Source organism: Lolium perenne, chromosome 6, assembly GCF_019359855.2.
Source record: "Lolium perenne isolate Kyuss_39 chromosome 6, Kyuss_2.0, whole genome shotgun sequence".
Classification (NCBI taxonomy): Eukaryota; Viridiplantae; Streptophyta; class Magnoliopsida; order Poales; family Poaceae; genus Lolium; species Lolium perenne.
In genome coordinates, this window is record NC_067249.2 from 271,293,245 (window position 1) to 271,319,169 (window position 25,925).

A 25,925-nucleotide genomic window follows, 5' to 3' on the forward strand; every position below is an offset into this window, starting at 1 on the left:
GACACGTCGTGCAAGTGGGGAACACACGTCCTCCGCTTTCCTGGCGCACGTACTGTAGCGCCTGTTCCGTTCCTTCTCAATCAAAATACCATTTTACCCTTAACCATATCTGCAATATCCACCGCAAGATTATTGCATCCAACGGTGCATTGATTTGCCAAATCTCTATATAAGATCTTCTTCTTCCTTCGTTCACCTCTTCGCTTGCGCCGCACCTCTTCTCCCTTCTGCATAAAATCCCCGTCGCGCCCTAACACCTCCTGAGCTCATTCACGCTCGTACTTCGCACTTTCACCATTGTTGATGCCACCGCACTCGCGGCTCACGCGCCACAGCACACCGGAATCGAAAATGGCAGCTGAGGATCTGGAGTGGGAGAGATCCAAAATCTCCAACCAAGACCTGAACTTGATGAAGAAGCTTGGGCTTATGCAGAAGAAGGACGCGCTGCGCTTCCCCAGCGAAGAAAGCTATCCATCTCCTCCAATCGAGTATCGGGTCAGTTTCGTCGACCACCTCATTCGCGGCCTTTCTACCCCCATTCATGATTTCGTCCGCGGTCTTCTCTTTGTTTATGGGGTACAGCTGCATCAGCTAACTCCTAACTCTATTCTCCACATCGCAATTTTCATCACTCTTTGCGAGTGCTTCCTCGGAATCCCTCCTAACTGGGCTCTGTGGAAGCGCATCTTCTACCTCCGCCGTAATGGCTCCCACAACATCGCCTACAACATAGGCGGTGTTGTTATCTGCGTTCGCCCTGACGTCGAGTATTTTGACGTCAAATTCCCTGATTCCGTCCAAGGGTGGCGCAAAAGATGGCTCTATGTGCGCGAAGAAAGCGCTAACTCAGTGGAGTACAACATAGCTCCTTTTGATGGGAACGCCAAGATTCTTCGCCGACGTTCCTGGGATGCTGAAGCTACCGAAGAAGAGAAAAAAGCGACAGAGGCACTAATGTCTCGTATCCATGAGCTTCAGAATACCCGCGGCAAGGAACTGTCGGGTATCCAAATCACAGCTTACTTCCTTAGGATTAGGGTGCAGCCTCTGCAGGCTCGCAAAAATCCCCTTTGGACGTATGCTGGCGAAAAAGATGCTAACAGGCTCTCCAAGGATCTTTCTGTAAAGGACTTGGAGAAACTTATCCGAAGAATTTCATCGCTCAGCAAGAAAGATCCTATTCCATCTTCTTGCCGTGTGGAGCCATATAGTGTCTCCAACCCTCTCCCCAAGGTATTTTCTTCCTCTCGACGTTTTTGTCTTCTCGATGATTTTACTTTTTGTCGAGTGCCATTTTTACTAATGTCCCCTGCATAACTTTCTTGTCGTCATTCTTTGTATTTGTAGAATCATCCAGTTCTAGCTTCTCTTCCTCCTCTTCCTGAAGATGGAGAAGTTGAAGAACAAGCTGTTGTCACTGACGACAACCAGGGTACTTCGCGCCCTGAGAGTGAAGTCGCGGGTTCTCAGAAATCCGCAGCTTCTTCTGAAAGAGAAGATTCTGAGGCTACCGCATCGACACACTCCCTCCCCTCCGCTGTCTCTCCAAGGAACAAGAGAAAAAGGGACGAAGTTGACGATTCTGGCACCTCCAAAGCCGGCGCGCCTCCTGCCGAAGAAATTGTTCCTACTGAGGGAAGGACAACTTTCAATCCTTACGAGGATGCCCTTGTCAGCTCGTAAGTTCCTTGCTGCTTTTTGTTGCTTGCTCTCGATATTTTGTCTATGTTGATTCTTACTTTGTCGCATTTTTATTGTAGTGGTGACGAGGATCAAAATCCACCTATTGACGCGACTGCTCGAACGAGTACGTCGCATACTTTAGTTGTCTCCGAAACTCAGCCTGATGGAGAGGAAACTTCGCCTCCTCAGCAGGACATTGAGCATCCCACTCCAATTGCAAGCCCCCGTGCCCCTTCACCCAAGAGGGCTAGGGTTGAACCGGCCAAGGAGCATATCTTGCCAATTGGTAGTTCCACAACTCCTTCACTGGATGATGTAAGTTCTTTACTTCTTTTCTGTCTTCCGAAAATTTCAATACTATTGGCTCCCCTCTATTTTTGCTTCTTTTGCTTGTTACTGTCGAACTTTTCAATTCCTATATTGATTTTTCTTCGTCGACGTTTCTTTTGCAGCCTTTGATGAAGGAGTTTATTCGTCTCGGTACCCAATTCGTCGGGTATCGTGACCATGCTAAAGAACTTGAAGGTACTCTCTTCTTTTTTTACTACTTCTCCTGCTAAATAAATTCTCCTTCATTTTTTACCATGACACTTGTTTATTGTCAATTGTGTTGCCGGCCAATCTTGCGGAAGCTAACAAACGTGCTGATGCTCTTGCTCTTAAATTGGAGGAAAGCGAAAAAGCTCGCGAGAAAGCTGAATCAGATGCTGCCGCTGTCAAAGATCTTCGAAAAAGACTTCATGACGCGGAAAATTCCTTGAGCGAACATATTACTCAGCAATCTGTTCGTGAAGAAGAAATCGTCACTCGCTTGCAGTCGCAGAGTCGACGTTTTGTCATTAAGTACTTGGATCAATATGATTTCTTCGGGTAGCCATAGGTTTCCTTTGCTTGTTTTCTGACGGGCTATATTTTTGCTTTATTAGGGAGAACGCAGCAAGATTATGATCTAGAAAATCCTGAAGGTGATCGCCTCCTCGACGCACTCTCCCTTCTTGAGATTCATGGAGATGAAGCACGCCAAGGTCTTACTGACGCTAGAATAGTTCTATCTCGGCTTTTTCCGTTCTTCTTCGTGAAGAAAGAAGAACCCGAGACTTTTACTGCTCTCGCCAATTGCTTCAAGTCCAAAGAAGATCTTGGACCCAGTCTTCGACAAGAAGGCCTAAAGATTGGTGTTGAAGGCACCATAGCTTTGGTTGCTAACAGCCAACAGGATGTCGACTGGGCCAAAGTTAGCGATGTAAAGGATATGGAGACGAAGAAATGGCAATCTTTGATTAAGGCTGCCAAGCCAAACTCGAAGAAAATCCTTGCTTTCCTTGGATTCAAGCCAACTCCAGCTCCTAGTTCATCGAAGCCGGAGGTCAAGTAGACCACCTTGTCTCTATTTTGTTTTGCTTCTCTTTTGATGCTGTCGCCAAAGTAGCTGTGGTGACAACTTCCCCAATAGGTCAATAGGAATCTTTTGTAATAGCCTTGTAAACATCTGACCTTATTAATGAAAAAGCTATGCTGCCGAGGTATTGATATCGAATTATTTTCTCTCCAGTTAATTTCTGACAACTATACCACTGGGCCTCATTCCTCGGCTGCATTGCCTGCTACGTCTTGCTCTAAAAGGTCCTCCGCTGTCGAGTATATTGGAGGTTTGTCGAGTGCTGCACAAAATGAGGACTTGGACGAACTCCGTCAACAACTGCAGTCGAAGAAAAAACAAATTCTCGTGATCATGGAACAGTCTTGAAGATCATCTGAGAATGAAAAACGAGCTGTTCAAAAAGCTCAAGAAGCCATAGCGTTGAAGGAAACTGCAATTGCTGAGGCTGCCGAAGCTACGCGCCGAGAAAATCATATGCTTGATCTGATGAATGATGCTAGCTTGGATATGATGGGTATGCTCCGCAAAACTTGGTAATTTGTTAATTTAACCTTACTATCTTTTACTCCTTGCTAATGTTTCCGGTAAAACAGGTTCTTTCTTGGATACTGCTGCCGAAGATCAACGTGTTGAAGCTCGGACCAATTTGCTTGTCAGGCTTGCTCGTGAGCACGGTGCCAATTTCTGGGTCACTCCTTAGCGTACTCGCCAAATAGTCAGATTTCAAGATCGCGCCAGTCAGGTCCGCGATTTTCTCGACTTCTGCACGAAAACTTTGTCTTTAGTCTACAGTACCATGTTTCCTCGCAACAGAATCCTAGACACCCTTTCTGCTTTAATGGAGAAATTTTGAGATGCTCCTCGTATTCATCAATTTGTGCGGGCTCAGCTAGAAGTTGGGGCAAGATTCGCCATGATTATGATACAGATCTGCTACCCGAAGTTAGATCTTACTCAAATTGTCACCAAGTGTCTGGCCAAACAGGCGAAGCGGAGGAGGAACATTGACAAAATCGACAACATTGTGCGCCCTGTAGCAGAAGAGATGATGGACGAACTGCTTCGGATGGATGCAGAATTTTTTGTGAGGGGTAGTTATGCTGAACATAGTACTGGTGCTGCAAATAACGAGGGTACCAATATAGACGCTATACTGAATGCTGATTGAAGAATTTCTTTGTTGTTCTTTCCCTGTCGAAGAACGCCTGTGTATTGTAACTAATATATATGTTGTCAAATATCTCGAACTATTTTTGTTTCGACAAGCCCCCGAGCTGCTTGTTGGTTCTTCCTGTGTGTCTATATTGTTTTGCGAGGTGTGTTGCACCAAAGCGAAATTTGCTGTTTTGCAAGTTCTATTTTGTCGGTAGTTCATATGTATACTGTAGCTGCTGGGTGCAAGCCCCCGAGCGGGTCGATAAAAAAGATGTATGTCACCAATTTCTTTTCTATATTGCAGCACCGCGAGCCCGCCTCATTAAAAACCTTTCCAGCCCCACTCGGTGCCCTGAAAAGGAAAAGAGTGCGTCTGAAAGCTCGCGGGCGTTTCAGTACATTGTATTTTTACAAAGGAGGACTATATTTCGACTTCTAAGCGTAGAACCGCCTGAGTTGCGCCACGTTCCAGGGATTTGGCTCTGCAACCCCTGTCTTCTTGTCCTTTATCCTGTATGCTCCTCCTTCGATTACTTCTGTGATGATGTAAGGTCCAAGCCATGGCGACTCGAGTTTTTCATGACTTTTTTGAGTGAGCCGAAGAACTAAGTCACCAACCTGAAAAGATCTCGGGCGCAGACGTCGACTGTGGTAGTTTTTCAGGTCTTGCTGGTACTTGGTAACCCTTGATAACACTTCATCTCGAGCTTCATCCAATGCGTCGACATCATCCTCCAATGCTCTTTTTGAAGTTTCCTCGTCATACTCTGTTATTCTCGGAGAATCGTGCTCTATTTCTATCGGTAATACTGCCTCAGCTCCATGGACCAGAAAAAACGGAGTTTCTTGAGTCGCTGTATTTGGTGTTGTTCGTATACTCCATAACACACTGGGCAACTCCTCTGGCCAAGTATGTCGAGCTTTTTCCAGTGGTGCCAACAGACGCTTCTTGATACCATTGCAGATGATACCATTGGCCTTCTCGACTTGGCCATTGGTCTGTTTTTCACTTGCCATAGTGCTGATGAAGCGTGGCGACGAAATCTCCTCGTCACCTGACTCGATCGGCGATGTTGAACTCGAAAAATCGGAATCGACCGCTGATAATCCCGATGAGATCGGAATTTCGAGATGGTACGCCCCTTCCTTCTCGACGCGGAAGTAGAACTTTCCGAACGTCATCTCCATGGGCTCCTCCAGATACGCATATGCATCCAAACGGGAGGGCGGGTGAGGAATAAAATCGACTAGACCAGTTTCGATCTCTTTACCTCTGTCCATCGTGTTGCTTGCAGTTGACGAAGTCGACGATCTTGAACGTGCCATCGAGATCAGCTCCTTGACACCTCTAATTCCCACAGACGGCGCCAATTGACAAGGGATTAACTTATCAATGCCTACAGATTGTAGACTAGGGTTTAGTTGGAAGTAGAGGGCAAGTAGATCTCGAAGGTTTCAGCCGAAAAGTACTCGACGACGTAAAAACTAGGGTTGCGTAAAACAATGAATCAATCCTTTCTTTGTCCCTCGACTCCCCCTTTATATAGGAGGCGGAGCCGAGGGTTTCGTAATACACAAGTTACAGAGTCCGGGAGGGTTTCTAACCCGTCCCGTAAAATTACAAGTCTATATTTCCTAATACAACTCTAGCTTTCCTTAACACTATCTTGGGCTTCCGAACTTTATATTCTTCGAGTCATGGGCCTTCAGTAAACCCCGGGTACCATCTTTGGTAGGCCCATTGGGGATGCCTATGTCACTCGGGGGATCCGGGGGATTATATAGCAAAAATTTTCACGACAGAAGGAAAGCACCAGGTCGAACCTGAGTGGGAGAGGGACTCCGAGGAGTCGTCCCCATCTGGCGGCGAGGCCAGGGTGGGGCCCGCGCCACCACGTGGGGACACGCCCTCGTGCGTCTCCTCCGCTCCGATTCGATCTCGTAATTTTTCATATTTTCTAAAAATAGCAAAAACATTGTTCGGAAAGTTAAACGCGAACTTTTTATTACCAAAACTGTTACCTATTCGAAGTCGAACTCTGCAGAACTATCAATTTGATTGATGAAAGTTTCCGGAGTCACCACTCGAATAACATCAACATCTTCATTATAAGAATCTCCAGAGATATAATGCTTGAGTCTTTGTCCATTCACCACTTGTGTGGCATCACCTTTCAGAGAACCAATTTTTATTGCCCCTGAACGATACACCTCCACAATGACATATGGTCCTTCCCATTTTGAGAGTAATTTCCCTGCGAAAAATCTGAGACGAGACCGATACAATAGGACTTTATCTCCAACATTAAATTCTCTTTTAATAATTCTTCTGTCATGCCATTTCTTAACTTTCTCCTTAAAAAGTTTAGCATTTTCATAAGCTTCACTTCTCCACTCATCTAAAGAACTCAATTGTAGCAACCTTTTCTTACCGGCAAGTTTAAAATCTTTATTAAGTTCTCTTACAGCCCAATAAGCTTTGTGCTCTAGTTCTAAAGGTAAATGACAAGCTTTTCCATAAACCATTTTATAAGGAGACATACCCATAGGATTTTTATAAGCAGTTCTATAGGCCCACAATGCTTCCTTCAACTTACTAGCCCAATTTTTCCTAGATTTATTAACAGTCTTTTGCAAGATAGATTTAATTTCTCTATTTGATAATTCTACTTGCCCACTAGTTTGAGGATGATAAGCTGAAGCAATTCTATGATTAATACCATATTTAGCAAGAGTTTTTCTAAAACCACCATGAATAAAATGAGAACCTCCATCAGTCATAAGATATCTAGGTACTCCAAACCTAGGAAAAATAACATCTAAAAGCATTTTTAAAGAGGTCTCACCATCAGCACTTTTTGTGGGTATGGCTTCCACCCATTTAGTAACATAATCAACAGCGACAAGTATATGAGTGTTACCTTCTGAAGAAGGGAAAGGACCCATGAAGTCAAATCCCCAACAATCAAATGGTTCAATAACAAGAGTATAATTCATAGGCATTTCATTGCGTCTAGAGATATTACCAACTCTTTGACATTCATCACAAGATAAAATAAACTTTCTTGCATCTTTAAAGAGAGTTGGCCAATAAAAACCTGACTGTAGAACCTTTTGTGCGGTTCTATCTCCGGCGTGATGTCCTCCATAAACACTACCATGACACTTACTCAATATCTCTTGTTGTTCATATTCGGGGACACATCTTCGCATAATACCATCCACTCCTTTATATAAGTGTGGGTCATCCCAAAAATAATGCCTCAAGTCATAAAAGAATTTCCTCCTTTGCTGTGCTGAAAAGGTTGGAGGCAAGTACTTGGAAACAATAAAGTTAGCATAATCAGCATACCAAGGACTATCTCGCGAGCTCACCGTTATTGCTGCCAATTGTTCATTTGGAAAACTATCATTAACAGGAACAGGATCATCAACAATATTTTCCAATCTAGACAAATTATCAGCAACAGGATTATCAGCACCTTTCCTATCTATAATATGTAAATCAAATTCTTGCAAAAGAAGCACCCATCTAATAAGCCTTGGCTTAGCATCTTTCTTTTCCATAAGGTACCTAATTGCAGCATGATCAGTATGGATTGTGACTTTTGAATCAACAATATAAGGTCTAAACTTGTCGCAAGCAAAAACCATAGCTAATAATTCTTTTTCAGTTGTAGCATAATTTCTTTGAGCAGCATCAAGAGTTTTACTAGCATAATGAATAACATTCAATTTTTTATCTACTCGCTGTCCAAGAACAGCACCTACAGCAAAATCACTGGCATCACACATAATTTCAAAAGGTAAATTCCAATCAGGAGGTTCAACTACGGGAGCAGTTGTTAAGGCTTTCTTTAGAGTTTCAAAAGCTTCCTTACAATCATCATCAAAAACAAAAGGTACATCTTTTTGAAGAAGATTAGTAAGAGGCTTTGAAATTTTAGAGAAATCTTTAATAAATCTCCTATAAAAACCAGCATGACCAAGAACACTACGAATACCTTTAACATCCCTCGGATAGGGCATCTTCTCAATTGCTTCAACTTTAGCTCTATCAACTTCAATACCTCTCTCAGAAATTTTATGTCCCAATACAATTCCTTCATTAACCATAAAGTGACATTTCTCCCAATTAAGAACAAGGTTAGTTTCTTCACATCTCTGCATAACTTTATCAAGATTTCGCAAACAATTATCAAAAGAATTCCCATAGACAGAAAAATCATCCATGAATACCTCTACAATCTTTTCACAAAAGCCATGAAAAATAGCAGACATGCATCTTTGAAAAGTAGCAGGAGCATTACATAAACCAAAAGGCATACGCCTATAAGCATAAGTTCCATAGGGACAAGTGAAAGTGGTTTTCTCTTGATCTTTAGTTCTAACATCAATTTGTGAAAACCCAGAATAACCATCAAGAAGACAGAAATGAGTATTTTTAGATAACCTTTCTAGCATTTGATCAATAAAGGGTAAAGGGTAATGATCTTTCTTAGTAACTTTATTAACTTTTCGAAAATCAATGCACATTCTATATCCTACAACTACTCTTTGAGGGATGAGCTCATCATTATCATTAGGTACAACAGTTATTCCTCCTTTCTTAGGAACACAATGCACAGGACTAACCCATCTACTATCAGCAATAGGATATATAATACCAGCTTCAAGAAGTTTTAATACCTCATTCCTTACCACATCCTTCATCTTAGGAATTAGACGACGCTGATGTTCAACAACAGGCTTTGCATCATCTTCCATGTTGATGGCATGTTGGCAAATAGAGGGAGAAATCCCCTTCAAGTCATCAAGAGTGTAGCCAATAGCCCCTCGGTGTTTCTTCAATATTTCCAATAATATTTCTTCCTCAAAATCTGAAAGCTTAGCACTAATAATAACAGGATATGTTTTCTTATCATCTATATAAGCATACTTAAGATTATCAGGTAATGGTTTCAAATCAAAAACAGGATCTTCCTTTGGTGGTGGTGTTGTGCCTAGATCTTCAACCGGTAAGTCATGTTTAAGAATGGGTTGACGAAGGAAAATTTCATCAAGCTCATTCCTTTCTTCCCTAAAGACTTCACTCTCATGATCCTCCAAATGTTGCTGCAAAGGATTATTAGGAGCAAGAGCAATAGATGCAAGCTGTTCAACTCTAAAATCATCATTGGGCAATTCAGCTTCAGAAGGAACTTTGGCAAATTTAGAGAAATTAAACTCATAAGATTCACCAGCAAATTTAGTCACAATTTTCTCTTTCTTGCAATCTATAATAGCTCCACAAGTATTTAGAAAAGGTCTACCAAAAATGATAGGACAAGCCTTACTAACAGCAGAACCAAGTACCAAAAAGTCAGCAGGATATTTAATCTTACCACATAGAACTTCCACATCTCGAACAATTCCAATAGGAGAGATAGTTTCTCTATTAGCTAGCCGAATAACCACATCAATATCTTCAAGTTCACAAGAACCAATTTCATGCATGATTTCCCTATAAAGCTCATAAGGAATGGCACTAGTACTTGCACCGATATCGCATAAACCATAATAACAATGATCACCAATTCTAACAGAGAGCATAGGAACACTGACTTTCCTAGACTTACTAGGATGTGAAACAATATTAGAAGCATCTTCACAGAAAATGATGTGACCATCTTCTACATTTTCAGTCACAAGGTCTTTAACTATTGCAACAGCAGGTTCAATATTTATTTGTTCCTCAGGTTCTATAGGTTTCTTTGCACTTTTGTTAACCACACTAGTTATAACAGAATACTCCTTCATTTTAGCAGGAAAAGGGGTTTTCTCAATATAAGCTTCAGGAAGAATGTGATCAACAGTTTTAACTTCAATACATTTACCTATAGGTGAATCGGTTTTATCTTTATAGGGTTCATGATACTTATTAAAATTCTTCCTAGGCAATTCAAAATGAGAGGCAAAAGCTTTATAAAAGTTTGCAACAACTTGAGAGTCAAGACCATAAGTAGCACTCATATTACGAAATCTATCAGTATCCATAAAAGTTTCAATGCATTCATAATCATAATTTATACCTGACTCTCTATCTTTGTCGTTCTCCCATCCTTCAGTATTCTCCTGAATCCGATCAAGAAGGTCCCATTTAAACTCTTCTTTGTTGCGTGTGAATGATCCAGAACAAGTAGTATCCAGCAAGGTTTTATCTTGAAAAGAAAGTCTTGCATAGAAATTATCAATGATGATATTACCAGGAAGCTCATGAATGGGGCATTTGAGCATTAAAGACTTCAATCTCCCCCATGCTTGGGCAATACTCTCTCCATCATGAGGCCAGAAATTATATATGCGGTTTCGGTCTTTATGAATTTCACTTGGAGGATAGAATTTAGAATAAAATAGAGGCACAATATCCTTCCAATCAAGAGAATTCCCATTCTTTAGGAATTTATACCAATGCGCCGCTTTACCAGACATCGACATAGAGAATAGTTTCTTCCTAACTTCATCCATAGAAATACCTGCACACTTGAATAACCCGCATAATTCATGTAAAAACAGTAAATGATCTCCAGGATGGACAGTTCCACCCCCTTCATAGCGGTTATCCACAACACGTTCAATAATTTTCATAGGTATTTTATATGGAACCTCTTTCTCACCTGGCGCCTCATCCACTACCTTTGCAGTAGTAGTAGATTTTCCAAATAGGAATTCAAGAGAAGATCTCTCCATAATGAATTATGGCAGCAGGCAGAAATAAAAACAGCACGTACAGTAAAAGTTTTCCTTACCAATTCCACTTACCAATAGCGCTTCACTCCCCGGCAACGGCGCCAGAAAATAGTCTTGATGACCCACAAGTATAGGGGGTGTATCGTAGTACTTTCGATAAATAAGAGTGTCGAACCCAACGAGGAGAAGAAGGTGTTGACAAGCAGTTTCGATGAAGGATTCACTGTAAATGCTCACAGACAAGTTTTCAGGGGGTTTTGATATAGCAGATAAATAAAATACAAGTAACTAAAATGCGGGAATAATAATTGCAGCAAGTGGCCCAATCCTTTTTAGCACAAAGGACAAGCCGGTTTGTTTACTTATGATGACCAAACGTTCTTGAGGACACACGGGGATTTAGTCTAGTGCTTTCGCTTCATATAGTTGATTAATCTTCATTGTTTTGATAAGTGTTGTGTGGGTGAACCTATGCTAATGCACCGCCCTTCCTAGGACTAATACATACTTGTGATTAAACCCCTTGCAAGCATCCGCAAATACAAGAAAGTAATTAAGATAAATCTAACCACAGCCTTAAACTCTGAGATCCTGCTATCCCTCATGCATCGATATACCAACGGGGGTTCGATTCTTTGTCACTCCGGCAACCCCACAATTAGCAAACGAATACAAGATGCATTCCCCTAGGCCCATAAAGGTGAAGTATCATGTAGTCGACGTTCACATGACACCACTAGAAGAATAACACCACAACTTAAATATCAAACCATTAAATATTACTCAACATAGTTCACTACTAACATTTAGACTTCACCCATGTCCTCAAGAACTAAACGAACTACTCACAAGACATCATATGGAACATGATCAAAGGTGATATGATGATGAATAACAATCTGAACATAAACCTTGGTTCAACGGTTTCACTCAATAGCATCAATAACAAGGAGTAATCAACACCGGGAGAGTTTCCCCTATGAAATAATCAAGATTCAACCCTAGATGTTACAGCGGAGACGAGGTGCAGCGGTGGAGATGACGGTGTCGGTGGTGGAGATGATGATGATGATGATCCCAATGAAGTCCAGCTCGATGACGGTGACGATGGCGACGATTTCCCCCTCCGGGAGGGAATTTCCCCGGCAGATTTCAGCCTGCCGGAGAGCTCTTTTCTCTCTGGTGTTTTCCGCCCCGCAGAGGCGGCTGTGTCTATTCTCGATCGTCCTCTGCACCTTAGGGTTTCGGGTAGATGAAGTACGCGAAAGGGAGATTGCCGAGGGGGGTCGTGGGCCCCCTCCCCACGTGGCGGCGCGCCTGGCCTGGTGGCCGCGCCGGCCTATGGGGAGGGCCCATGGCGGCCCTCCTCGGCCTCCCCTTTTGGCTGGCTCCTTCTTCTGGAAAAATAAGAGCTTCGTTATATTTTCCGTCAATTGTTGATCTTCAGAAATATTGTATCCTGACGGTGCTTTTTCCAGCAGAATCCTGACTCCGGTGAGTAATTCTCCAATAATCATGAAACATGCAAAATAGGTGAAATAACATAAGTATCATCTCTAAATATGAAATATATCAATGAATAACAGTAAATTATGATATAAAATAGTGATGCAAAATGGACGTATCAGGCGTTTAGGAAACAATATCTCAGAAGAGAAATACTATTTCCTTACAACTTCCAGTGAGTGTTACTGTCTTGTACACTTTTTGTTTCGCTTATTCGAAGTTAAGTGTAATTGATGAGTTATGCGTGCGCAGGTTCCACCATATTCTGCTAATCATTCAAGTTGACATCGGAATAGTACATGTCATGGACTCGAAACGTAGAAAACAAGAGACGTGGGCGGACATGAAAGAAATGCTCCAGAGGTAATTTCAATCATTATCGCACTATATCGGCAACTTTCGTTTATTTCCTGATATCAAGTAATTAATAACTCCTTTATTCATTTTCTTTGCCGGGCAGGGTATGGAAAATGTTCATCGAGATGGTTCCGGGTAATTGGAAAGAGCAGCTGGTATTTCAAAAACTAAATGTAAGTAGTACTACCTAGGTCCGCGCATCTGTTTAATTCTAGTTTCAATACCATTATCATGCTTGATTATTATTTTGACTGAACTCTATTCTCGTAAAGTGCCCGAGGCAGGGAGACGGGAACAATTTATGTGGATACTACGTTTGCGAGTTCATTCGCCATATGACCTGTGAGATGGGCAGAGTCTTAGAACAATTTCGAGTACGTAAACCATATTCACAATTTTATTTTATTACCATCAATTGTGTTGAGTTTCATTCATATATATTGACCCCCTTCTTTAAATTAGATCGAACAGATGCGGGACGATCTCCTACCAATGCATCGCGTGCGAGCAATTCAAGAGGAATTGGCGGGATTCTTACTTGACAAGGTCATATCTAAAGACGGAGAATACTATCCCTTTAATAGACAATAGGGATCGTAAGAGATATTATATTGTATATAAACATGGACGTGTAATATATGTATACGAAAACTTGTTGTTCGACCAAGCACGAAGAAAGTATATTCATCACGATGTTGTGTAATGGTTCATTATTTGTTGTATGTAGTACCGTCGAATTGAATGCAAAACACAAAATAAAAAGGAAAACACGGCATAAAAAAATTAAATGGTAAAATGCAAATTGAAAAGCAAAACATAAAATAAACCCCAAAACCCTAAACTCAGCGCATCTTTAGTCCTGGTTCGTATTACGAACCGAGACTAAAGGTCCTCGTGCCCGGCCGCCCGAGCGCGGCCACGTGGAGACCCATTCGTCCCGGTTCGTATTACGAACTGTGGGACTAAAGGTCCTTGCGCCCAGCCGCCCGAGCGCGGCCACGTGGAGACCCATTCGTCCCGGTTCGTAACCGGCCCGGGACTAAAGGTGAGGACCTTTAGTCCCGATTGCTTAGTCCCGAATGGGGAACCGGGAGTAAAGGGGCTTACGAACCGGGACTATAGGGCCTTTTTCTACTAGTGGAAGGAAGTGCAACGCGAAAAGAGAAGGCAGTGCGCGGGCGGTGCACTACTACTGAACCGCTCATGTGTGCTGCGACCGAAGGCAGTGCAATGCAGATCATAAAGGCAATGCACGTGCGGTGCACTGCCAGGAAACCCCCGTGCACTGCGAAACAGAAGGCAGTGCAACACCGAGGAACAAAAGGCAGTGCAAAAAAAAAGTTCGTCAGAACATATGAACATGGGATCTAGTTTTGAAGATTGACGCGACTAGCACAGCCATGGAAACAGATCTTTATTTGATACTTGGTTCGAAAGATATTTCATTTTTCGCATTCGAATCTACCAAAAAAAGGGGAACAGACCCAACGACCCTCTCCGCGGTCTACACGTGGCGATCATGGAAGGGGGGACGGAACCCACAGAATGAATCTGGTTGCGATACTTGGCGGTGGGAGGAGAGACGCGGGTCACCCTCCTATCGAGGGCGCCCTTTTTTTAGCATTTCTGTGGAAGAAAACCTTTTTATCCTCCAAGTCTCGTGTCTAGGGGATTGGAATAGGGCTATGTATGATGTCCCGGGGATCTTTAGGCAGCTCGGAGTGATGTTGGGGCCCTATGATGGGATAGCGGATCCCAAATCGGTTGTGCTGGACCACATCCATGCTTGGGTGCAGGTGAGAGGAATACCTCCGCTGTTTCGCAAAGAAGAGATAGTGAGGGACATGGCATCTCGTATCGGTGAAGTCTTGGGAGTTGATCTGTGCGCCCTAGGGGGCGAGTGGCACCAGCTTCGTGCGTGTACGGGTGAAACTCGACGTGAATAAGCCTCTGAAGAGGATCGTCTGTCTACACCCAGAGGGGAGTGAGAGGTTCTCATTTCAAGTGTTGTATGAAACCTGCCACGTTTCTGTGATGTCTGTGGTCTGATGGTGCATGGCGATCTGGAATGTGGAGATGGAGTACACGACGTTGATACGAAGCAATACGGTACCTGGATGGTAGCGCCAATGGAGGACTGGCATCCCCAGACCTCAGGTGTGAGGCACATGACGCCGACAGGCGATGGCAGCCGTGATGGCCGCGGCAGCGGCCGAGGAAAAGCAGGGAGGCTGAGTCTCGTAAGCCCCCCCTGGTGAGGTGAATAATGAGTCACCGATCAAAGGACTAGCTAAAGAGAATGACATGAAAACGCTGATGATCACAGATGGACCGGAACACGAGGAGGAAGACAAAAACCCTGGAGCAAAGAAGAACCTAAACCTTGCACTGATGGAGGAGGATGGCAAGGGTAAGCTGCCGCAGTCTCCACCTGCGATGATTCCCCAGCTGAAGAAACAAAGGAAGAGTGAGACACAAAACAACAAGGTGGGCTCCGGTTCGGAGCGCCGCCAGGAGAAATGAGTTGTATTTGCTGGAACTATCGCGGTTTGGGTAGTTACATGATAGTCCGAGAACTTCATGACCTAGTGAGGAGATTTAAACCTACCGTGCTTTGTGTAGTACAAACTCAGCTCCCTAAGCTATGGGTTGAAGGGCTAGCGAGAAGGCTAGGGTATGATCATGGTTTTGCTGTTGGTAGTTCAGGTCATACTGGTGGTCTCGCTATGTTCTGGAATAATGATATAAATTTGGAGATTTTGCCATAATCTCAGTATCATTTAGACGTGATTGTAACCGAGAGTGACTCGGATCCCTGGAGGCTAACTTGTGTTTATGGTGAAGCTCAGGTTGCGGAGAGGTTTAAGACCTGGGACATGCTCAAATTCATTAGAGCATCGTCATCATTGCCTTGGATGTGTATAGGCGATTTCAATGAAGTACTACACCTGCACGAGCATGATGGTGTGGGGGAACGCCGTCTAGCACAGATTGCGGGTTTCAGAGAAGAAACCGACGTCTGCGATCTTGCAGACTTGGGTTTCGAGGGAAACTGATGGACCTTCGAGAAGCGTGTCGCAGGTGGCTCTTTCTGCAGAATTCGCTTGGACCGTGCCCCAGCGACCGCGACTTGGAGTGATCGTTTTCCGATGGCCACCCTTCGTCATCTTACGGGGGCATAATCGGATCACTGTCTGGTTTTCTTGCGATGGCGTGAGTCAGCAAGAGAGCGGAGAGCTACGGAAGACAAGATATTCAGATATCAGTTAATGTGGGAGGCTCACGGAGATTTTAAGCCGCACCTGGACGAGGTCTGGCGGGCCGACGGCAAGGCTGCATCAATGTCTCAACTAAACGAGAAGCTTACCCGAGTCTCGGAATCTCTGGAAGGATGGGGAAAGAGTACGTTTGGGCATGTTCAGAGACAGACCAGACTGCTGAACGAGCTCCTAATAGTTCTACAGGATGATGTGTCACGTCAACAATCGTCCTATGAAGAACACAAAATCACCAAAAGGCTGATCGAGCTTTATCAATGAGAAGAGGTCATGTGGCTCCAACGGTCCAGGGTCCAATGGCTCACGGAGGGCGACAAAAATACTCGCTTTTTTTCATTTACTAGCGAGTCTGAGAAAGAAGCGAAACAAAATATGCAGGCTCAAAAAACCAGATGGTGCAATGACTGAAGATGCACAAGAGATGGCGAGCCTGACAACGAATTTTTATGAGGAGCTATATCATTCAGAAGGAGTGACAAATATGGAAGAAGTGATTAACGTGGGTCCATCAACTGTCATAGCACAGATGAATGACAGTTTACTTAAGTCGATCAAGGAAGAGGATGTAAAGGAGGCTTTGTTTCAAATGTTCCCCACGAAGGCTCCGGGGCCTGATGGTTTTCCCGCATATTTTTTCCAAACTCATTGGGAGCTCTGTGGAGAAGAGGTTACCTTGGCAGTGATGCGAGTGCTCAAGGGCGAGGATGACATGAGGGATATAAACCAAACCTTCATCGTGCTAATTCCAAAGGTGGCAAACCCGGAGGAGCTGGGTCAATTTAGACCCATCAGCTTATGTAATGTGATTTATAAGATCGCATCAAAGGTACTAGCGAACAGACTTAAAGTTTTGTTACCAGAGATCATAGCCGATGAACAATCAGCTTTTGTCCTAGGGAAATTAATTACTGATAATATCATTACCGCTTATGAATGCCTAAACTTCATGAAGCGGAACCGAGCAAAGAAGAACCGTTCCTGCGCTCTAAAATTGGATAAGAGGAAAGCATATGATATGCTGGAATGGAACTATCTTGAGGCAATAATGATCAAGACGGGTTTTCACAGGTTGTGGGTGAAAATGGTGATGAGACTTGTCACCACGGTGTCCTTCCAGATCCTTTTTAAAGGAGGAAAGTTGCAGCAATTCGTACCCTCTCGGGGGGTTCGACAGGGGGATCCTATCTCACCGTACCTTTTTTTGTTAGCAGCAGAGGGCCTCTCGTGCCTCTTAAAACACCACAATTTATCATCGGAGCTCCATGGATTAAAGGTGGCACCATCAGCCCCGGCAATAAACCACCTCCTCTTTGCGGATGACAGCCTGTTGCTATTCAAAGCTGATATGGAGAGTGCTGGTAAGGTTTAGGATTGTCGCCCCCGAAGTTAGATACGCCTCACGAAACCTAAAACCCGTCATGAATCCGTATCCTGGCCTGAGTGTCTGCCTTCCTGTGCACTCCATAAGATACACGCACTGTGCACAGGATACAAGGGCAATACAACACAGATGATATCACAACATTAACTCTAAGACACAAAGAAAAGAAATAAAGTAGTAGCAACGCTCATGTATAGGAGCAAGATACAAATATCACCCATAGGACACATGTCCCAATAGTACATCATACATCAAGCGGAAGCGAATAAATAGGTCTGAGTACAGACAAGATGCAAATAGGACTAACAGTCCATAAATAAAGCAGTCGGATCAATAACCAACAAGCCTCAGGCTGCTGCCTCAGGAGTGTCCTCACTACTCGACGTAGTCATTATCAGCGTGATCAACAAAGTAGCCACCAAACTCAGATCCTGTCGTACCAGCAACATCGGGCCAACGGTTGCCGAAAAAGAGAGAGAAAGCAGAGCGTGGGTACCAAGGCGCGTACTCAGCGAGACTAGAAATCGGCTGCGCTCGCCGGGCTATATGGTGGAGTTTAGCGGCAGCAAAACTAGCATTAAACCTATAGAGACAATGCTCGACTTTCCGTTGTAAGATATAGATAAGAGAGCGTGTACTAACAGTTCTAATACTCTGCAAGCATAACCTAGCCGATGTGTTCCCCCTTGTACCCAAGGAAGAATTTGCAAAGGCACGCACACAGTTAACAATTTTAGCAGGTTAATGTTTTAGTAGTGCTATTTACTACGCAGGTTTATTATTAACAGATAAAAGGTGTTAGTTGTCTATGGTCAAGTAACACTTCTCCAAGTCATCCATAACTGCAGACATGGCTTATCGATAAGATGGTAACCCTGCAAGGGTGCACTACTGGTCTCATACGCACGTTCAACCCAACCTAGACAAGGCCAGAGTAAAACGACACTACCTCTCCCTTCACCGCAGACCAAGTCCAAGAAGCCACCTAACTAAGTTAAACTCGTGTCGAAGTCCGGCCGAATCTCCGAAGCGGACCTAGCTATATGCGTCAACGTGCTAGGTGGGTTAGCACACACTGGGGCGATAAACCACTTCGCAGAGGCTCCGCAACCTATACGTGCATACCAGAAACAAGGGGTTACGAGGCACACCGGGGCTTCCCCAAAATATAGAAGTAACAGGCTGGCATGCACACAAGAACCAAAAGGAAACACACCCAAACTAGTTGTGGCACTAGGACAATGAAAGCAGTTCAGGTAACAGGCAGAGGGGGTCCCATTTTCACGTATGGTTAGTGCGCTCAGTCTTGGATCAGATAACAAGAAATTGGGATCCTAAGATATTAGTGGACACAAGTGAGCCGTGTTTAAAACAAAAATACAACTAACCCACCGGTGCCCCTGCTTAACAATTTTAATTATTAGCAAGAATTAAAGTGAACCAATAACTGCTCCATCAGTTATCACCATAACAAGGTATCTCGGAACAACCCCAACAGATAAAACTCGAATGATAACGATACCGGTAACAAGATATAACACGGTACTAAGCAAGCCTACGACATGCAAGGCTGACCCGAATAAACCAAACAATAGATGTAGGACTATGGAAGGGTGTATGGCTTGCAAGAGGTAACATGCGGCAGGACACGTGATAAGAACGCAACTCAAGCTAGCAATAGATAGAGGCAAACCAGAAAATTGGTGAAGGGGGAGAAATGCTCGCCTGTCAGATCAGAAGAAGAGAAACTAGCACGATCCTCCTCGGGGTAGTAGAAGTCGTACTCCTCGGTACCGGTGTCTATCAGGAAGATCCAAACACACATATAAGAGATATAGAACATAATCAATACATGTGCAATGCGACAATATGATGCGAGATGATGTACAATAGGGTTACATGCATTGCCAAATTAAGTGGGGCATTTAAAATAACAAGATACAATTATAATGCCCGCACATAACATTTAATTTTAATTGCATTACCATTTGTCCAGAACATAAATATTAGTCTATGATGCATGAAAAGTTGATATTTGGATTCCTCACATTTTTCTGATACAAATTGATATAAAATTTGTATCATTTGGAGTTATATTTAATTAGTAATGAATTATTCAAATTTTAGGGTTTATTAAAGCCATTTTTAAAAAATTCAGAAAATATTAGTCAAAAGTTCAAAAAAAATTCATAATCAGGTAGATCATGTGTTTCTGATACTCCTAGACATAAAATTTGTTTGAATTGAAGTTTGGAAAGTTGAAATTTAAATCAAAGCAATTTTAGGCAGAATACAAATTAAAATAAAAGAATTGAAAAGGAAAAAGGACTGGAATTTAAGTTTCTCAGCCGAGGAGGGACCCCGGGTTCATTTTCACAAATTCAGGGGTTTTTCGAGAAAAGCAACAACGCTGAGGATGCCGGGTTGAGCAAAGAAAAAGGCAGGGGCTATATTGCAAATTTTCCAGCGCCGGGTCGACTCTGACGAAACTGAATAATTTTCAGTGTTGGCTAGCGAGCGACGGAGCATCTCGCCGGCGTCGACCACGTTCCGGCGGTGCTCCGATGCGGGGAAGGAGAGGTTGAGAAGGAGGGTTGAGTGGCGCGTCGATCTAGCCAAAAATCACGAGCTATCGAACATGGGAACGTCGGTGCCATGAGATCGTCGGCGATGGCGCGCCGGTGCTGAAGACGTCGGAGACGAACTCGAGTAACCAGGACAAAAGAGAGTGAGATAAAAGATGTAGAAGGTTCGCAAGCTCACCGTGGATGTAGGGAGGTGCTCGGCGTGGACGGAGGTGGACGAGGGCGGCCGGAATCAACGGAGAGGTTGCCGGTGCCAGAGAAGACGTGAAGGAGAACGAAGAAGATTCCGAGCGATTGCGCGCATCCCTGCTCGATTCCTCGCGCCATAACGTAGAGGAGGAAGTGGCGGTTCCAGCGGTGTCTTCAGCGAGGCGAGCGGTGGCCGGAGTCGATGGGAACGACGGGGTTCATCAGCCGGCCGCCATGGCGTTCGGTGGTCTTGGCGTGAGGAGAAAGAAAGAAAAGAAAGGGAGAAAGGTGGAGCTGTTGCGTGCAGAGGCGCTGCGAGAGGATAAGAAAAAGGGAGACGCAGAGGAGCGTGGAGCATGCGGTGGTGGCTGCCGTGCCGCTGCGCGCGCACGCCGTGCCACGCTCGCACGCAACCGAGGAAGAAGGGCCGGAAGAGAAGTAGGAGGCCGAAGCGATTCGGGGAAGTGGGCTGGACTGGTGGGCTGCTCGGGCCAGAAAGAAAAGAAGGAAAAGAAGAGAAAAAGAAACGGGCCAGCCGGGGGTTAGGTCTAGGGTTTGATTTTTATTCTCTTTTTGTTTCCTTTTTCCAAATCTTTTTTTAACTCCATTTGAATCCCAAATGAATTCAAACGAAATTTGGAAAATGAACAGTAGGAAAGAGGTAGGGATTAGCAAAGCTATTGTTGCCAACTTTTTTGTAGTCAAAATAAATAATTTATTTCATAAAGTATTAGCACCACAATTAATGGCATAAAATAAGAATTAGGGTTAGGGTTTGGATTTAAACATTAATCCAATTAAGAAAAAAATTGGCATGACCTATTTGAAATGTAGGCCAAGTGTAGGAGTAGGTTAGGCTAGGTTTGGAACATCACAAGTGATGTAGAGAGAAAAACTAGAGAGAGAGAGAAAGCTCAACACATAAAAAATAAAGGGCAAACAAAAACCAAATGCAGTTTTGATAAAACCAAAAGTGACATGATGCATGCATGAGATGCAATGATGATGCACAAAACTTGCCAAACTAAAAGGGTAGCTCACTTGGGATGTTACAACTCGCCCCACTTGATGGAATCGCGCCCCAAAATTCCTAAGGAGATGTGAAGAGAGCGGGATACTCGGATCTGAGAAGATCTTCGCGTTCCCAAGTTGCTTCTTTCTCGGAATGTTTAGACCAAAGGACCTTGAGAAACTTGACAGAACTGTTCCTGGTCTTCCTTACAGCTTCATCAAGGATGCGAACTGGATGCTCATGATAGGAAAGATCGTCTTGAAGATCGATAGACTCGTGATCAACTGCATGGCCTTGATCTTTGAAGCATTGCTTGAGCTGTGACACGTGGAACACGTCGCGCACTTTGGAGAGGTTTGGAGGAAGCTCTAACAAGTACGCAACATCACCACGTCTTGCCAGAACCTTGAAGAGACCGATGTATCCTGGAGCCAACTTGCCCTTGATACCAAAGCGATGTGTACCCCTCATGGGCATCACACGGAGGTAAACCAGATCATCTGGCTTATATACCATATCGCGGTGCTTGCTATCATAATAGCTTTTCTGACGAGACTGGGCTATCTTCAGATTCTCACGAATGATTCTGACTTGCTCTTCAGCTTCTTGGACAATGTTAGGACCAAAGTGCTTCCTTTCACCAGAACCTGACCAGTTTAGAGGCGTTCTGCACTTGCGACCATATTGAACTTCAAATGGTGCCATGCCAAGACTGGCTTGATAGCTGTTGTTGTAAGAGAACTCAGCATATGGAAGACATTCTTCCCATTTCATGCCAAAGGAGATGACACAAGCACGAAGCATATCTTCAAGAATTTGATTAACCCTTTCAACTTGTCCACTAGTTTGAGGGTGATATGCCGTGCTGAACAGAAGGGTTGTTCCCATAGCTTTCTGAAAGCTCGTCCAAAATCAAAAGTGAAGAGGCTTCCACGATCAGAGATTATTTCCAAAGGAACACCGTGAAGAGGGACGATTCTGGAGATGTAGAGCTCAGCCAACTGACTAGCAGAGATTGTTTATTTGATAGGAAGGAAGTGAGCAACCTTGGAGAGTCGGTCAATCACAACGAAGATTGCATCATTGCCCTTACGGGACTTTGGAAAGCCAGTGACGAAGTCCATCTCCACTTTATCCCATTTCCACTCAGGAACTTTCAAGGGTTGAAGAACACCAGCCGGTCTTTTACATTCAGCTTTGACTCGGCGGCAAACATCACATTCGGAGACATACTTAGCTATTCCACGCTTCATTCTTGTCTTCCAGAATGTAGGCCTTAGATCGTGATACATCTTGGTGCTTCCGGGATGGATAGACAAGGGAGTATCATGGGCTTCTTTCATAATCAACGCCCGCAAGCTTGGGACTTTAGGAACGACCATGTGCCCTTCAAAGAACACAGTGCCCTGATCATCAAGAGAGAAAACCATGTACTTCGATTCATGCATATTCTCCTTAATTTTCTCGATTAAGGGATCTCCCAACTGCGTCTTTCTTATCTTCTCTTCAAGAGTAGGCTCGACTACCAAAGATGCAACAAAGCCTTGAGGAACGATTTGAAGATTCAACTTCTGGAATTCTTCATGAAGGAGAGGTTGTGCTTCTTGGACCATGAGATTATTGCAATAGTCTTTGTGACTCAGCGCATCAGCCATTACATTTGCTTTGCCAGGAGTGTAGTTGATAGACAAGTCAAAGTCTTTGATGGTCTCGATCCAGCTTGTTTGACGCATATTCAAGTTGGGCTGAGTGAAGATGTATTTGAGGCTCTTGTGGTCGGTGAAGATTTCACAACGGTTGCCCAACAAATAGTGGCGCCAAGCTTTCAAGGCAAATACAACCGCTGCAAGCTCGAGATCATGAGTAGGATAGTTCAATTCATGCTTGCGCAACTGGCGAGAAGCATACGCCACAACTTGACGTTCTTGCATGAGAACTACACCCAAACCTTGAAGAGAGGCATCACAGAAAATCTGGAACGCCTTGGAAGTATCTAGAGCAACAAGGACTGGAGTTGAAGTGAGTTTTTTGTTTCAGGAGTTCAAAGCTTTCTTGACACACAGGAGTCCAAAGGAACTTCTTATCTTTCTTCAGGAGATCTGTGAGAGGTTTAGCAATTTTGGAGAAGTTCTCAACAAAGTGGCGGCAATAACTAGCCAAACCGAGGAAGCTTCTCACTTGCTTGACACTCTTCGGAGGAAGCCATTCAACAATTGCCTTGACTGTTTCAGGGTTGACTGCAATCCCTTTCATAGAAATGACATGCCCAAGATAGACGACTTGTGGAAGCCAAAACTCACACTTGGAGAACATGGCATAAAGGCGATGCTCACGGAGCTTGGTGAGGACGAGACAAAGATGCTCTTCATGTTCTTCATTAGACTTGGAATAGACAAGAATGTCATCAAGATAGACAACCACAAACTTATCAAGATACTCCATGAAGACCAAGTTCATGAGGCGAGAGAACGTTGCTGGAGCATTGGTGAGGCCAAAGGACATGACTGTGTAATCATACAAGCCATATCTAGTAGTGAAAGCAGTTTTTGGAACATCCTCCTTGCGGATATTTATCTGATGATAGCCGCTTCTCAAATCTAGCTTAGAGAACACAACGGCACCCACAAGTTGGTCGAAGAGATCAGCGATGCGAGGAAGAGGATATTTATTCTTGATGGTCTTCTCATTCAGAGGGTAGTAGTCAACCACCAACCGATCAGTTTTATCCTTCTTTTTGACAAAGATGGTGGGGCAACCCCAAGAAGAAGTGCTAGGCTGAATGAACCCAAGGTTTTCCAACTCATCAAGTTGCTTCTTGAGTTCAGCCAACTCATTTGGACCCATCTTGTACGGCCTCTTGGAGATAGGAGCGGTACCAGGTTCTAGCTCAATGACAAACTCAACTTCCCTATCAAGTGGCATTCCTAGAAGCTCATTTGGAAAGACATCGGGAAAGTCACAAACCACCGGAACATCTTCAATTGAAGGTCGAGGATTTGCTTCAAGAGAGAACACTTGCACTGTTGAAGAAGTTGGAGAATAGATTATCTGGCCAGAAGGATGCTGCAAACAAACAGACTTGGTCGCATAGTCAATCTTGACCTTGTTAGCTGCCAACCAATCCATACCAAGGATGACATCAAGACTGGCACTGCCAAGAATTATGAGTGAAGCAAGAAACACGTAGACTCCGATGAGAATTTGATTCCCATGACTTATCATAGAAGTTGCCATTTGTGCACTGGGGGATGTAACCATGAGCTTTTGAGACAAGGACTCCAAAGACAACTCATGCAATTGAGCAAAACTTGATGACACAAAAGAATGCGATGCACCAGTATCAAACAGAACTTTTGCAGGAAAAGAGTTCACAAGTAAGGTACCAAGAATGACGTCTGGTGCCTTCTCAGCTTCTTCAGTGGTGATGTTGTTGACGGTGGCAGACCCAGGCTTATAGTTATAGTTGAAAGCCTTGCCTGTAGAAGGAGCACGCACCATCGTTTGTGTCGGAGAAGGATGAGGTGGTGGTGGAGGAAGCTACTGTTTTTAGGACAAGTGCGTGAAGTGTGCCCTAACTCACCACACGAGTAGCAAGTGACTGAAGAAGGACGAGGAGCAAACTATCTCTGAGGAACGAAAGCTGGCCTCTGCTTCTGCGGAGCAAAACCTGTGTCCTGGTGAGAAACAAAAGCTGGCCTCTGCTAAAACTGTGCTGGCCTGTGAGCAAACTGAGGTGCGGGTGGGCGGGGAGCAAACCCAGGTGGCCTCGAGTGGAAAGACCATGGAGCTGGTGGAGGAACATCAGGAACCCAACCTCTGCGCTTCTGAGAGTGCGTGGCTGGTGTTGAAGAAGAGCCACTGTCCCGAGAGTGCTTCCTAGACTGCTCAAACTCCTGTCGACCATACTCGTCCTTGATAGCTGTATCAACAAGCTCATCGAAGTTCTCACACATGATTAGATTGATTGTGTACTTGATAGAAGGATTGAGGACTTTGCGAAACCTGTCTTGCTTCTTCTCATCAGTAGAGATCTCATCGCCTGCATAGCGAGCAAGGCTGGTGAAGGCTCGGCTATAGGTGTCCACATCCATCTCACCCTGTGTTAGCTGGCGAAACTCCTCATGCTTCCTATCCATGACACCATCACGAATGTGATGATGCCTGAAAAGCGCCTGGAACTCGTCCCAAGTGATCTCAACAACTGGGTCTCTTCTCTCCAGGTAACTGTCGCACCAAGCAGCAGACTCACCTCTCAAGAGGAAGGTCACAAAAGTAACTCTGTCAGCTGGATCCACACGCGCAGTGTTGAGAGTGCGGTTCATGTCACGCAACCAGTCATCTGCATCTAGTGGCCGGAGTGGAGTGTCGAAGGTGCGCGGGTTGAGATTAAAAAAATCCCTGGTTGAGACCTGAGCATTTGCTCCATTGTTACCATTGTTTCCTACCTGGTTCTCAGCCAACTGCATAAGAAGTTGAGTCGCGTACATCAGCACTTGACCCATTTCCGGAGGTGGAGGTGGAGGAGGCGGAGGAGGAGGATCACGTATCGGAACACGCCTTGGAGGCATCCTGATGACAAACACCAAGATTGCGGATTAGTACAGAGTAGGATAAAAATCCAACATAAGTACATTAGAGAAACTGCAACTTGCAAGATAGGAACATG